This window comes from Gigantopelta aegis, chromosome 6, assembly GCF_016097555.1.
Source record: "Gigantopelta aegis isolate Gae_Host chromosome 6, Gae_host_genome, whole genome shotgun sequence".
NCBI classification, from domain to species: domain Eukaryota; kingdom Metazoa; phylum Mollusca; class Gastropoda; order Neomphalida; family Peltospiridae; genus Gigantopelta; species Gigantopelta aegis.
Genome location: NC_054704.1, coordinates 55,562,175 through 55,578,317, shown reverse-complemented (window position 1 = coordinate 55,578,317; position 16,143 = coordinate 55,562,175). Strand labels below are relative to the sequence as shown.

The 16,143-nt window shown below is 37.8% G+C and overlaps 1 long non-coding RNA gene across 1 annotated transcript in view; it reads left to right on the top strand.

The window, feature by feature from the left end:
- Positions 1–16,143, top strand: part of LOC121376065 — a 34,810-nt gene that overhangs the window by 15,110 nt on the left and 3,557 nt on the right. The window contains exon 2 of the long non-coding RNA XR_005958395.1: positions 5,679–5,902. This is a non-coding gene — a long non-coding RNA (uncharacterized LOC121376065). The remainder of the gene's footprint in view (positions 1–5,678; positions 5,903–16,143) is intronic.

Below are 16,143 nucleotides of genomic sequence, written 5' to 3'. Positions count from 1 at the left end.
GGTAGGCGTATCTTGTGTGGCGAAATAACCGTATGTTAAAATATGTTGAGATGGAGAAGATGTCATTTGTGATATTCCATTGATCGATTATAATCGAAACTTGATTGGTTTAGTTCTACAGATGTGATTATCGATTATAAACATCCATAATAGATTGCCTTGGAAAATATTTACTGTTATTGTTTCTCTAGTTTAAATGTCGGAAATATGTTGGGCTTGGGGTTGTTTTCATGTCTACATAAAGAAAAATTATATTACATAGTTATTAAAGGTAAAATGTTCGATTTCTAGGATTATCCGGGTGGACATGGCAATAGGTGCATGGTGCTTATAATTAAAATCCTTGTTATGTTCACATAATTCTAACCGATTGTGAAATTGAAGTTGATCACTTGGTGCAAACCGATGATAACTGATAATCGATATTGAAATTGCAATCGATTCCCAACACTAGATGCTATTGTTTTCTTTTACATACCAGTTCACTGAAGTACATGTACTCAGAACCGTTCTTAAAGGAAGGGAGCTCGTAATGGGGAGGGGTAGAAAAATACGAAAACGTACTCCTCTTTTGTTTAAAAATGTTATTGTTTAGCTGAAGACCCTGGGGGATCGAATCTGAACCCGGCCGATCCTTTAGTCTACATTTTCCTCTGGACACCTATAAAACTAGCCTAATATTACACGCTAATTTTGTTTAGATAACCGCCTAAATCCCTCCCCCAGCAAACGCCCCTGAGACCCTCTCCATTATTCTTGTTTTACTGCCTCCCAATCCACAATACAAACTCCCCTGGTTAGATACGGACCTGTTGCTCGTAAATGTGATAAGTATCATTTTTGTCCAGTTATCATCACCCTCTCAGGTGCAATAACTCTATGTTATATACAGCGACAGTCTTTTAACTGATTGTGATTAAAAGTGCCCGTTACATTAGTACCAATATATCATAAAAGAGATAGAGGGCTGAATTAAGTTCTTTTCTTTGTTATTTGTGTCCCGTCTAATTCAGTAATTAACGCGATGTTCTTTTGGGGATTCTTGACGTCACTAAAGCGTCGTAAATAATTCAACGATGAAATAAAAGAGACCCTGAGGGAATTCGTACAAATATTGCGTAGAGACAAACACGTGGCAAATAAAACCAAGTATTGGATCATGTCACGAATTGTCCATTTTATTTTTCTTCTTAAGAAAAAAGAAACAAGCGAAAATTATTCAGTAATATAATTAGTGTCTTGATAAACAATGAAAATGTTTAACTTGTTCAGTAATTGTAGACATATATACATATACACGTATATATTTTATTTCTAATAGTTACACAAAGCCATAAGATCAATTGAAAACTGATAGCCTTTTTACTAAAAATCTATTGCCAATTAAACTTTAATGTGTGTGTGCGTGCGTGCGTGCGTGTGTCATTGTGTGTACGCGCAATGTGTCCTTGTGTGTGTGTGTGTGTGTGTGTGTGTGTGTGTGTGTGTTGTGGTTAAATTTGTATTGCATACTGGCATTTGGAATGCTATGAACACACCCACATCCACATCTTTTTAATATGTACCGTAAAAATTAATTGTGTTCGGCTAATTTTCGACATGACAAACTAATTCTGCTCAAATTCGATTTTTTGTATGTCGGACAAAATCAATTCTGACACTAACTGTGGCATCGGTACTAAATATGTTTTAATCTCATTCATAAATGCGGGACGAATCCACTGTGAGTAGTGTTGATGGTCTTTATTTGCCACTAGAGAGAAGACATATGCAGACATAACCATGAGATTACCATCGTCAGATAATAAATGACTCCTTGTAAAAGAAGGAAAACAAGTTCTGGACCATGCTCTTGTTGCAATGGTGTGTGCTTCCACTATTATAAATGTAGACCTGGTTTATTTATTTTAATTTTCAAAAAACAGAAAAAGAAGAAAAAAGAACCCCCCACTAGTGAACCGTTTTATTAATATGTTTATTATTTAGTGCATTAAATTGTGTGTGTGTGTGTGTGTGTGTGTGTGTGAGAGAGAGACACACACACATACACACACACACACACACAGATAGAGAGAGAGAGAGAGAGAGAGAGAGAGAGAGAGAGAGAGAGAGAGAGAGAGAGAGACACACACACATACAGAGAGAGGGGGGAGAGCGGGCGAGAGAGACGAATGCAGTTTTTAATGAAAGAAAGAATTTGTTTAACTGCACCGAAATGGGGAGGAAACTCGCTTGCACAACATAGGCTACTTTAGCCCGAGTACTCTGACTGTAAGAGAGCTAGACGGACAGTTGGACATAAATACGCTCTCATTACAGTCAGAGACCAATCTATGTAATTTTTTGGCAATTCCTGACAACCAAAAAGTTGGCAAAGATTTTCGCTCTAATACCACAACAATCCTATGTTTGACGTCAAATACCTTTACATCGATCATTTTCGAGTTAACGGATTAAAAAAAAATCCACATATTAATCACTAATACACATAGTACAGAAAGAAATCCGACAGCACCCACATTCAGCTACGCTTCGTGACACTCCGTCGCAAGAATTACAAAGCTCGGTGACCTATTTCGTGACGTAGATCACGTGATCGCCCACTGGGCGATTCCGCCTAGTAGACGGAATGGCTGAGTGGGCGATCATGTGACACAACGTCACGATATAGGTCGGCGAACTTAGAATTCTGCTGTCTGGAGTTTGCCGAAGCTTAGCTGAATGTGGGTGCTGTCGGGTTTCTTTCTGTAGTGTGTGTATTGGTGATCAATATGTGGATTTTTTTATCATTTAACCCGAAAATGATCGATGTAAAAGTATTTAACGTCAAATATAGGATTGTTGTGATATTAGAGCGGAAATCTTTGCCAACTTTTTGGTTGTCGGGAATTGCCCAAAAAAATACATAGCTTGGTCTCTGGCTGTAATGAGAGCGTATTTATGTTCAAATGTCCGTCTAGCTCTCTTACAGTCAGAGTATTCGGGCTAAGGCTACTTCTGTCGAAGGAGCAGCAATGAATGTTTTATATACCCTATCCCCATAGGCAACACTACATATCAAAGCCTTTGATATACCAGTTGCGTGGCACTGGTATGGACAGCGTGGTGGGGAGGGGGATCCGTATCCATGGTTGGTGATCGATTCACCGACTTGTTGAGTAATCTAGAACTGGGTTACATCTCGTCCGTGTGCGTTTTAACAACACCGAAGTTACTGTGATATATGGCACGCCGCCAAACATTTATTAATAGTTAGAGACATTGTATGACATACTGATGACGCATTTGTTGCCCGATATGTGGCAATAACTTGAACAATTATGAGAAATAACAGTAATAACTGTGTAGGAAAGACCAGACTGGTTAATGGCATTCGTGTTAAACCGTTAATATTGCGCGACAAGCTGCCATTCAAACTGGTAACTGAATTCAGTAATACGCGACGTGTGAAAACAAAACACACAAGTATAAAATTACATCATTTGCTTACAACCCGGTAGTTGAAACATGAAAGTCGCTGCCATCAAAACATTCTTAAAATAGTAACTACAATTTGTGTCTGTATCACATATTTAAATCCAAATATTCTCGTTTATTTGTCTGACGAACATCTGTAGGTGTCATGTAAAGGAAGGAAGGAAATGTTTTATTTAACGACGCACTCAACACATTTTATTTACGGTTATATGGCGTTGGATTGTTCTGTAAAATGTTCCAAATTCTGTGAACAGTAACACAACAGATGGTTTATACTTAGAACAGTGTTTGGTAATGAGAGAGAGAGAGAGAGAGAGAGAGAGAGAGAGAGAGAGAGAGAGAGAGAGAGAGAGAGAGAGAGACAGAGACAGACAGACAGACAGAGAGAGACAGACAGAGAGAGACAGAGATATACAAACAAAGAGAGAGAGAAAGGTCCATGAACTCGGTTTATTTGGTATAACCCGTAAATCCATCTCCTTTTCGCTCGTTAGACATATTTTAAAACAATTCGTAAGATGGATGGTTATCAAACAGCCAATCGTGTCGTATTTTCTATACAGGCGGCACCACCGTAATGTAGTTCCACCGGCTGAAAGTTCTATTACAAATAAGTCGTTAATTTTCGTCTCTTTTTCTGTGTTTTACTGGAGTAATTCCGTTTCCATACAGAATAAATCTATACTTATTGACATTCAAAATGAACGTATTTCTTCGTTTAATCAAATGTTGTTGTTTTTATGCTGGTACTTTATTTTGTTTTATTTTTATGTTTACTGTAAATCAGGATAATAATGCGACATGCTATTATTGCATTGGCACAGGTGCACATTTAAATGTGTATTTTATTAAATGGTAAATGAAATGTTAAAGATCACACTGCAAACACGAAATGTTGAGATGTTTTCAATAAATTTACTTAGTTTTTTTAAAAATGTTATTACTGTATTTATTGAAGCTACTTTATAAAAAGTTCCGTTATTTTGGTCGAACGTAAACGTAATAAGCATGTCACATTAAAAGTGGTATGGAAAGAAATCAATTTCTTGAGATTGGTTGTTAAACATGTCCGTTCATTCATCCATTCATTCGTTTCAAATTAACAGTAAAATGAATCTTTGGACAATCGTCCATTCAAAAGCATGGCATAGGCTTCAGAACGGGGAAGACTATACATCACCCCCATACCAGCCCACCATACCACACCACACCACACCCAGAGTTCGACAAATCCACTAACCCGACGCCCGGGGCTAGTCCGTTTTAACACAGGGCTAATGACAAATGTTCACCTACATATTAATAATAATACGAATTTTTTTTTTTTTTTTTAAACTTATACATGTGTATATCGTAAAAAAAAAAGTCAGCCCTATTTTTTAGGTACTATAGGAAACATATCGTATTTTAGCCTCATATAAAGTTTATTGTAGTGCTTTATTTTGGTGGGATAGTGATAGTGGAATGTACAAACCCACTAGCCGTGGCTAGTCACTTTTCAAAAAAATTGTCAAACCCTGCCACACCACTCTGCAAGGTGAAAGGCAATTTGATTTAACCTCCTCCTCTGACATCTTCCAATTCTTTGAATCAGTAATAGTCAGTAACGACAAAACCGTTGTTATCAAAATCGCATCTCCGCACAAAGCAGACTCAAGAGGGCACTGAAAACGTGATTCTTTTCATGAATCGCTGTAAGCAAATGAACTTTTATATTCGCTTTCTTTAGGACAAAACAATACGTATCAGTCATTGGTATGCCAGGCATTGGTTGTAATGGGGAAAGGGCGACTAGGTCCACTGAACGCAATCGCAGATGCAGGTAGAGGGTGCAGGAATGCTCACTCTCTCACCCAAACCTTTAGCTCTCTGAGAATCCAGTGTTTAACGTGTGAATAAATAATGAATTTGTTTCTTTTTCAGTAAATAAGATGTATATCTTTATCGACTGAGTCTTTCTGAGGAAGATGAGGATGATTGTTCGACCTACCTAGAACAATCTTGTCCTATGGACATGTCTTCCTGTAGCTTTTCAAGGTAGAAAAAAACCTGTTTGAGGTCCACACATATCTTCTAACGGTGATGCAGTGCCTTGGTGCGTCTGACAAAAAATGATTCTTCCTACAGATCAAAAATCTCACCAACAGCTAAGATATGACATCATTGTCAGACTAATGCCTACCGTGTAACTTCTGTTTCAGGTTACGAAATAGATGAACACCAGACAGTGCTAGATCTGGGGAATACGGTGGGTGACCAATAAGTTGGAAGCAACAGCCATGCAATGCAGTTATACAACGTGTATGTAGATGCATTGCCCTGATGGAACTTCACACTTTTCGTGAAACCTACTACATGGGCAGCACATTCACCAGGATGTTCTGATTTCATTCTTTACTATTGCCTACTTCACTCGAATATCCAGGTAGTTAATAGTCTTAGAGGTATATGGCTTTAATCAGAATTTTAGGTAAGGAAGGTTTGACAAGCCTGCGTTATGTTAAAAATAGTGCTGATTCCAAAAGTAGCAGTCTTATTGACCCCACTTATGACAAAATTGCCATTTTTGACCATTTTTATGCCACAAATGGCCAAAATCAGCTAATTATTCGGACGGTCTAGTTCTGTACCTAATAAGCTTCAGAATATTTTACATTACTATTTTGTGGTCAAGGTCTGGCAAAAACAAAAATCTCATCAATGTGACCAACTTTTGGCCACATTTTGGCAATATTTTGGCAATATTTGTCAAAAATACAAAATTTCATGTTATTTTTCATAGGAAATGTAATGAAAATCCGATTATGAATCCAACTACAGAAATTGTACTCCATATGAATAGCAGTAAAATTTCATGAATACATTTTAATCCGATTTATGAATCCAACTACAGACAGAAAATACAAAATGGCATTTTATGGTTTTCAAAATTCAGTTATAACCAAAATAATGTTCAAAGAGTACACAGAAAAACGATATGAAGTACATCATTATCATCATCACCATCACCACCATCACCACCATCATTATCATCACCACCATCATTATCATCATCACCATCACCACCATCATTATCATCATCATCATCATCCCACCATCATCACCATCATTATCATCATCATCATCACCACCATCATTATCACCACCATCATTATCATCATCACCATCATTATCATCACCACCATCATCACCATCATTATCATCATCACCATCACCACCATCATTATCATCACCACCATCATTATCATCACCACCACCATCATCACCACCATCATTATCATCACCACCATCATTAAAATCATCACCATCATTATCATCACCATCATTATCATCATCGCCATCATTATCATCATTATCATCATCACCATCACCACCATTATTATCATCACCACCATATTATCATCATCACCATATTATCATCACCATCATCACCATCATTATTATCATCATCACCATCATTATCATCACCATCATTATCATCATCGCATCATCATCATTATCCATCACCATTATTATCACCACCATCACCACCATTATTAGCATCATCATCATCATCATCACCATTCATTATCATCATCACCATCCACACCATCATCACCACCATCATATCATCACCACCATCATCACCATCATTATCATCACCACCACCATCATTATCATCATCATCACCATCATTATCATCATTCATTATCATCATCACCATCATCATCATCACCATCATCACCACATTATCATCACACCATTATCATCATCACCATCATCATCACCACCACCATCATCACCATCATTATCATCATCACCATCATTATCATCACCACCATCATTATCATCATCACCATCACCACCATCACCATCATCATTATCATCACCACCATCATTATCATCACCACCATCATTATCATCATCACCATCATTATCATCATCACCATCATCACCATCATTATCATCACCACCATCATTATCCATCACCATCACCACCATCATTATCATCACCACCATCATTATCATCATCACCATCACCACCATCATTATCATCATCACCATCACCACCATGCATTACCAAAAATGGCCAAAATCGGAGATTTGTTATATGATTAGTCTGGTGTTGCCATATTGAATCTAATAAGCCTCTAAATATTGTGTAGCACTATTTTGTGGTCTAGATCTCGACAAAGAATAACAATCTCATCAATGTGGACAATGTTTGGCCACATTTCGTCAATGTGTGACCTAAAATGGTTATTAGCCATAGAAATACTAATTATATTGTATTCGATATGAATAATATGTAAAACGTCATCATGTATAAAGGCAAATACAAATAAAAATTACAATCTGACAATATGACTATCCGTGTTACATTTTAACCAACATTGTGCAGTATGTACACATCAGTGTAATCAGCTATGAGATATATGTGCCTGCGTGCTTCGACGAAGCATACACAATATGTAGTGCAAATCTTGGGTTAGCTTCTTTGTGGAATTAACGAAAGTCAGAGACGTCCCTATCTGGACTGCAAGTATTTGCAAATATATATCTATACTGGCATAGGCGTATAGACTCCCATTTTTGTAGGGGTGGGGGGAGGCAGGCTTGGGGGGTTTTTTCCGAATTAAATTTGTTTTAATTAATATTAGCAATACTACCAAACAGCTATATAGATTGAATCACTACGCATTTGTATATGTATTACAACTAATTTTGAGGGTAGAATGATGGAAATGCATGATAAAAAGGTCTCAGGTTAGCACATTATCCTGAATATCTCTATAATTTTTGCCCGAAATTGAGGTTTTGCGCCAGCACTAGGGGGCAGTTCCCCCAACCCGTGCCTCCCTGTCTCGTACGCTTATCTATACTGGGTATCTTTTGTGATATAGATGTACTGTAGATATGTAAAAGACCAGACACCAAGTAGTCACCAATGAGTTCTGTTTTGTTTTCGGTTGTTTGTTAGTATCATATGTAAAATAAAGTCATTCCATTCCCACAGCTTTAGTAAGATTTGACTGAGATCAAAGAGTCTCTGTTCTCTACTTTTGTCTGGACATTCTTTGGACAAGTTCAGTTGTACCCTTTCTGAGCAATAACCATCACAAACGAGATGAAGAGTAGTATTTGGCAGTAACTTTAGGTACTTCACAATCATGTGTACCTAGGATTTTAAAGTTAGAGTGGAAAGGTCATTGATGGGAATTACTCATACAACTCGCATTGCATCTACACTACTGTACTGTATTTCCCAAGATGGAACTGATGTTGGTGGTTGTGAGGAAAGAAGTTGGATATTGTTTCTTAACAACAAAGATTTTGATGATGTCCTGCTGACACCTCGCTTATTATAAGTAGCGGGGTTTTTTTGTGATCGCCACGCCATATTAAATAAGTCAGATCCAGTTGTGTTTTTTCTCATCAAAATTATCAAGAATTGCAACAAACAATTATCCCTTTGTCTGGGTTTTCTGTTAAGTTATAAAATGTGATGTTATTTCGTGCCATGATCACTGTATTTGTGGCATCTGTTTCTGAAGTAGTTACAGATGGTTGTTATGGCTCAGAAGTTATAGTCTTCTTGGAGAATCTGTTGATGGGTACTTCCATGATCTGATTCAGTGGTATTTTAGTGTGTTTTTCACCACGCAAGGATGCATTAAAACCTTTCATTCAAGAGATGCTAATAAACAGCAGGGATTCTGAGATTTTGAATATTTTTCATCACTTCATAGATATAAGGTATATTTTTGTCAAAGTTTTGGCGGTTGAAAATAAAACAGTATAATAAGAACTGGAAAACTCTTTCCTGTACATTGGAAGTCGACCATATTTAGGAAACCCACATATCAGTGATCCATTCGGCCATTCTCCCAGGGTGTTGCGGTGTAAGTTTTATTGTTTTATTGTTTACTACTGTATCAAGTGTATCCGAGGCCAGACTTTAAACGGCAAGCACCGGCCTCGGTGGCGTCATGGCAGGCCGTCGGTCTACAGGCTGGTAGGTACTGGGTTCGGATCCCAGTCGAGGCATGGGATTTTTAATCCAGATACCGACTCCAAACCCTGAGTGAGTGCTCCGCAAGGCTCAATGGGTAGGTGTAAACCACTTGCACCGACCAGTGATCCATAACTGGTTCAACAAAGGCCATGGTTTGTGCTATCCTGCCTGTGGGAAGCGCAAATAAAAGATTCCTTGCTGCCTGTCGTAAAAAGAGTAGGCTATGTGGCGACAGCGGGTTTCCTCTGAAAATAGTGTCAGAATGACCAATAGCCGATGATAAGATAAAAAAATCAATGTGCTCTAGTGACGTCGTTAAATAAAACAAACTTTACTTTAAACGGCAATTTCTGTAGAAATAGCTTACTTCCCCTGACAAGGTGACAAAACAGGTGTGCGTATTATCAAGATGAGGGTTGTTGCATGTAGAGTCTATGAAATCTATCTACAGTTAATCTTAGGAGTACTTTAAACAACTGATTGTGGTAGCTTATACCCTGTTTTACAATTTCCCCCTTCAGTTTCCATATCAAATTTGCTAGAAAAAAAGGTAAAGGTAACAAAATTAATATTTTGTTTCATAATAGTCGATCAGTCCCCCCCCCCCCACCCACCCACCCACCCAACAATAATAAATCCCACAAAAATAATTCACTGTTATAATTTGTAAAACAACTACTAACTTCCACACTTGTTTTACAAAGTCTGTATATTAGATGCCATATCTGATAACATTTCTCTATTTGTGGGTTATTTTTTATCAATCTGCTACAAAGCTGTGAACCCATTATAACATTTCACCATTTTGGCGGCCGTTTTGAATGATGAGCATAATGGCGGCCATCTTGGATTTTGAAAATTATTTGATTGAATTAATATAAATTAATATAAATCGATGCAAAAAGTATTCAAATCGACCAACATTTACATATATAAGTTTTCATGTTGACCCCTAGAAAAAAAATGGGGGTCCGAGAGGTCATGTTGGACACACTTTATCAAAAATCGGTTAGCACCAACGGATTCCTTGGGGGAAAAAATCCATTGGAATCAACTTCAAACATAAATTAAACACTTTTCAAAAAGAGATAAAATCAGAGACCGACTACTGGGCAAGTGAAAAACACTACGTGAATTTCGCAGAGGGACACGATAGTTAACAGCGAATAACAAATTTCCAGTAGCTTGTTGGCAAGGTTGTACACCTAGGTTGTGACTCTAGATATATGTAGATATGATTTTAGGTGGCAAACCTTTTACAGCATGCCAGGTTCCTCACTGCATTCTACCTATCCCAATACAGCTGTTTTCTAGTAGCAAGAGCAATTCCATATGCTCGACACTCATGCAGGGATTTAGATTGCACCAAAGCTAAAACGATAAAGGATTTGTCCAAAATAAGTATGTTCAAAATAAGTATGTCCAAAATAAGTATGTTCAAAATAAGTATGTCCAAAATAAGCCAGCTTAAATTAAGTATAAACATGCCAACAACAAAACCTTTCATCTCAAAATCAATGGAATGGTAAGCTGTCATTAGATTAAACTAAGCTGAAATGCAATTTTGAATATGTACAACTCTGTAGCAGCTATTGCTAACATTTATGCACTGAATAGACGTGTGCTCAGAATAAATACAAATAGTGCATAAATTAGTGAGATATAAAACCCAGCACAAAGCAGCAGACGTTATTTTGGTTAAACCTGAATTTTGAAAACTATAATATGCCATTTGTGTATTTTCTGTCTGTATTTGCCTTCGAAAATTTCATTTAATCATTAATTTTATGCTATTCATATTCAGTACAATATTATTACTATTTCTATGAAAAATAGCCAAATATTGGCTAAATGTGGCCAAACGTTGGCCGCATAGATGAGAGATCGTTTTTCTTCGGCCAGACTTTGACCACAAAACTGTAATGTACAATATTTAGAAATAGTACTAGACCGTCCGTATAATAGCTGATTTTGGCCAATTTTGGCCAAACAAATGGCTAAAATGGCAATTTTATCTTAAGTAGGGTCAATAAGACTGCTGTTATTGGAATCGGCACAACATTTTACATAAAGTAGGTTTGTAAAACCTTCTTTTCCTAAAATATTAAGATCGGTCTTACATCATCATATGCGCACGGTCCCTTCCTATTTAGGCTAAGAACGTGTTAGTCATAGTACATTCAGTAAAGTTTTCTCTTTTGACAAAGGTTTATGGTGTTTCAAAAATTTGAACTGAAGTTTTTGCCCATGGGGACAAAAATGAACCCGTTTAATTATCTCTAAGTATACAAAGTTAGGAGTATCGGAATACGTATCATATCGCGATCCCTCGTATGGTTTCACGTCTGATTAAAATGTTATCATGAAAATCGTGAGATGGATGAATGTACATGTAATTTATTTGAGTATGCACACGTGTGCATGCCATTTAATGTTTGCATATACCATAGTTTAACACCCAATAGCCGATGCATTTTTCGTGCTGGGGTGTCGATAAACATTCAGTCATTCATCCATTCACGTCTGTATGCATTCTCTCTCTCTCTCTCTCTCTCTCTCTCTCTCTCTCTCTCTCTCTCTCTCTCTCTCTCTCTCTCTCTCTCTCTCTCTCTCTCACAAATACACAGACACATACAAAAACACAGACATGCATATACCCACCAACTCTCTCACACATACAAACACACACACTGTTTCTAACACACGCACGCACACACATACACACACAAACACACACGCACATAGACACAAACCACACACATACTATCACACACACAAACACACACACACACACACACACACACACACACACACATATATATATATATATATATATATATATATATATATATATATATAGAGATACATACACACACACACACACGCACACACACACACACACACACACACACAAAACCCACACAAAATCATTTCAGTATATACACACGCAAACACAAACATGGTTTTTTTTAAACATGATGCTCGCATTATTTTCTACGATGTGTTTTTAACTCATTAAGCGTGAATCTAGATTGTCGTAATCAGATTAGTTTGGATATAATAACGGGAAAAATATCACATAAATTATCTATCAGAGATGTCACAATGATTGATCTGGTTATATGAAATGAAAAATTACACTGAAATTTGACGGCGGAGATGCGTCTTGCGTCCCAACGCGGTTTCATATCGGATATGCTTCTGGAGCGATCGCGCCCAGGAGTCCATGATGGCCTCTGGATCGGGCTCAAGATTGCCATGCCATACGATCCACCGACTCCCCTCGGGAATTGTGGGATCACTAACAAAATTGGCTAAATTGTTTTCTTCGATCGATTCAGTAAAACACTACTGGATCACTCCGAACACTTTACAGTTATAGTAGGACTCTTTTGTGGGTTTTGAGAACTGATCGCACTGGCGTAGGAAGCGGGAGACAAGGGTGTGTGGGGGGGGGGGGGGGGGGCATGTGCCTCCTCTCCAACACACAGGTGTTTTTGGGGGGTCTTTGGGGGGGGATGTTGGTTGGTGATTGGTTGGTTACTGTTTTTGTTTGTTTGTTTTTGTGTGTGTGTGTTTTTATTGTTTTTAAAGAAAGGATTAACACATTGAGATACAGTCTGATTTCACAGAATTGAGAGTGTTTGTAATGAAATAAACCTATCCGAATTGCTAACTAATAAAAACCCTGATTTGTCGTTCTTTTTGGTTGGTTTGGTTTTGGTGAGGGTTGGGGGGGTTTTCTTGGTTGTTTTATTTTGTTTGTTATTGTTGTTGTTGTTGTTTTGGGGGATGTTAGGGATTATGGAGATGTTGTTTTGGTGGTGTTTGTTTTTTGGTTAGGGTTTGTTTTTTGGGGTGGGGTTTTTTTTTTTTTGGGGGGGGGTATTTTGTTTCTTTTGTTGTGGGTTTGTTTTTGTTGTTTTGTTGGGGGGTTTTGGGAGCCTTCAGTATTTGTTGTTGTTGTTGTTGTTTTCTGCTGCTGTTGTTGTTGTTGTTTTTATCGTTGTTGTTGTTTTGGGGGTTTAATAACAGACATTGTGACTATCCGCATCGGAAAGCACACTTGTTTCTTTTGTTGTGGGTTTGTTTTTGTTGTTTTGTTGGGGTTTTTTGGAGGTGTGTGTTTTGTTTTGATGGGATTTTGGGTGGTCTTCATTTGTTGTTGTTTTGTTGTTATTGTTGTTTTGTTGTTGTTGTTGTTTTCTGCTGCTGCTGCTGTTGTTGTTGTTTTTATCGTTGTTGTTGTTTTGGGGGGTTAATAACAGAAGTTGTGACTATCCGCATGGGAAGGCACACTTAATCATTATTTCCGACTATTGGAAACGTTATCTTCTTGCTAATGGTTCATCTGTTTAGGACAACATCATAACAGTATTCAATGGAAAATATAAGTCGCGTATGACCATATCACTTTCAATTTATAATTATTTGTTTTTATTTGACATGGCGTTTTAATGGATTTTGTTCAGTGGTCACAAAATGCATCTATGATTCTGGGTTCATCCTAAAATGAATAGCTGTTTACTTCCTGGCACCGTAATGGACTGAAACTCAAACCATATAAAGGAATATTTCACACGAATGGATGGATGGATGGATGGATGGATGGATGGATGGATTGCACAGAGTGGTTTATACAAATTTAATGGACTGTCACTTGCGTCTAGGAAAAGGATTATTCCAGATCGACAAGTTTTGATTTTGTAAAATGGTGATCACTATTTAAAAGCGTGAATTTTTCACATTAAATTTTCTGAGATCCGAAAAAGCTTTTAACGTGGGTGATAAATTACCTTCAAGCTTATATCCAGTTACGGTTCAAGCATGCTGACATGGTTCCCTATTCAAGCGGGGTCATTTCTCAAGGATATAGACTTATTATTGATTAGTAGTGAGAGAGATATTAGCGTGATGGTCTAATATCTTCAAATCGATCTGTTCTGGCTCTGGGCTGAAGACTGTACGGAGAAACGAACCCAGCACCTATTGTCCTTGATTCGGACAGCCTTAATCAATGCTCCATCGACCCCGGTATGCAGGGGTCGAAATTAACGACAGCACCGATGGCAATTGTCTTGGTTGAGATATGAACTGTCATAAGTCAGAGGCTTTACCGATGGCAGATTTTCTGCCGCTGGATAAAAATGATTACCTTCTGTTGAAAGACAGCCTTTTTGGTTTTTATATTTGTTGCAGCACTTACTGTTTTAAAATGGCTGTAGGCAGTCTCAACATTGCCGTTGGTTGGCATTTTGCAGCGGAAGGGGCGGGACGCAACCCAGTGTTAAAGCGTTCGCTTGATGCGCGGTTGGTTTGGGATCGATTCCCGTCGGTGGGCACATTGGGCTATTTCTCGTTGCAGCCAGTGCACCACGACTGATATATCAAAGGCTGTGGTGTGTGCTATCCTGTATGTGGCAAAGTGCATATAAAAGAACCCTTGCTGCATTAGAAAACTGTGTCAGAATTACCAAATGTTTGACATCCAATAGCCGATTATTAATTAATTAATGTGCTCTAGTGGTGTCGTTAAACAAAACAAACTTCTTTGTTTACAGAGGAAATATTTCAAAATTGCCGGAGGTAGCAAATCCTTAATTTCGAGTCCTGGGTATGTTCTATACTAGGATCAGACTACCAACTATCACGACTGTTCATTTGCTAGACTGGGCACTCTTACAACTCGATTCTTGTCGTATACAACTCCTACGACCCATTAATTGTTAATCTGAGCGCACCCATCGTAAGTAGGGAGTTGGTGGAAATTACAATGCAACCATCGAGTTGGCCAACTTCGTCGTGACACATAATAGTCTGAACCTAACATTGAATGAGATAGTTCTACTGAAATGCCAGTTTTCAAACTTCAGTTTATTAGATACTTTGGGGCTTTATCTTTCATGTAGCAATGTTTTGTGTTTTTTGTTTTTTCCTCTTTCAAAAGTACTAGTATAATATATTTTGGTGATTATATTCAATAAACTGGGTACACAGCTGGGCTTAGTGGCTTTTTCTCTAGTAAAGGTATAACATATGTGCGTTTATATCCTATTAATGTCCAAGTACGCTGTCCTGCACAAAGGTCAGCTAAACGGTTTTGTTTTCTGGCACAGGTGCATTATGTTTGCGTTATTATATACAGTTACGGTTCAAGCACGTTGAACTGGCACTCAGATCAGCTGAACGGTTTTCTTTTCTGGCAAAGGTGTATCATATTTGCGTGATTATATCCAATTAAGGTCGAAACATGCTGTCCTGGGCATACAACTCGGCTAAGTGGCTTTGTTGTTTGGTAAAGCGATAACATTTGTGATTATATCTAATAACAGTTGAAGCACGCCGACCTGCGCACAAGGTCCAGCTGCTTCAACTATCAGCCAAGGAAATGACGTATGTTCTTATTCTTAACACTAAACGTTGTAATTACCTTACGTTAGGCCAGATATGCTTGACCTTGTAAAAGGTCATAAAGGTCTGTGCTTCGGGTTGAGGACGAAATGGTTAATCATTATAAATCAGAAACGTTGTTCCTGTAAACACCGTTATTAACGATGGATTAAAGAGTCTATCGGGAGTTCAATGCATTGTAAAAGGTTTTCGACTAATAAAATATTTTAACGACTAAAATTGCATACTAAATACAGATTCTTGTTTTGGATGTTAGTATC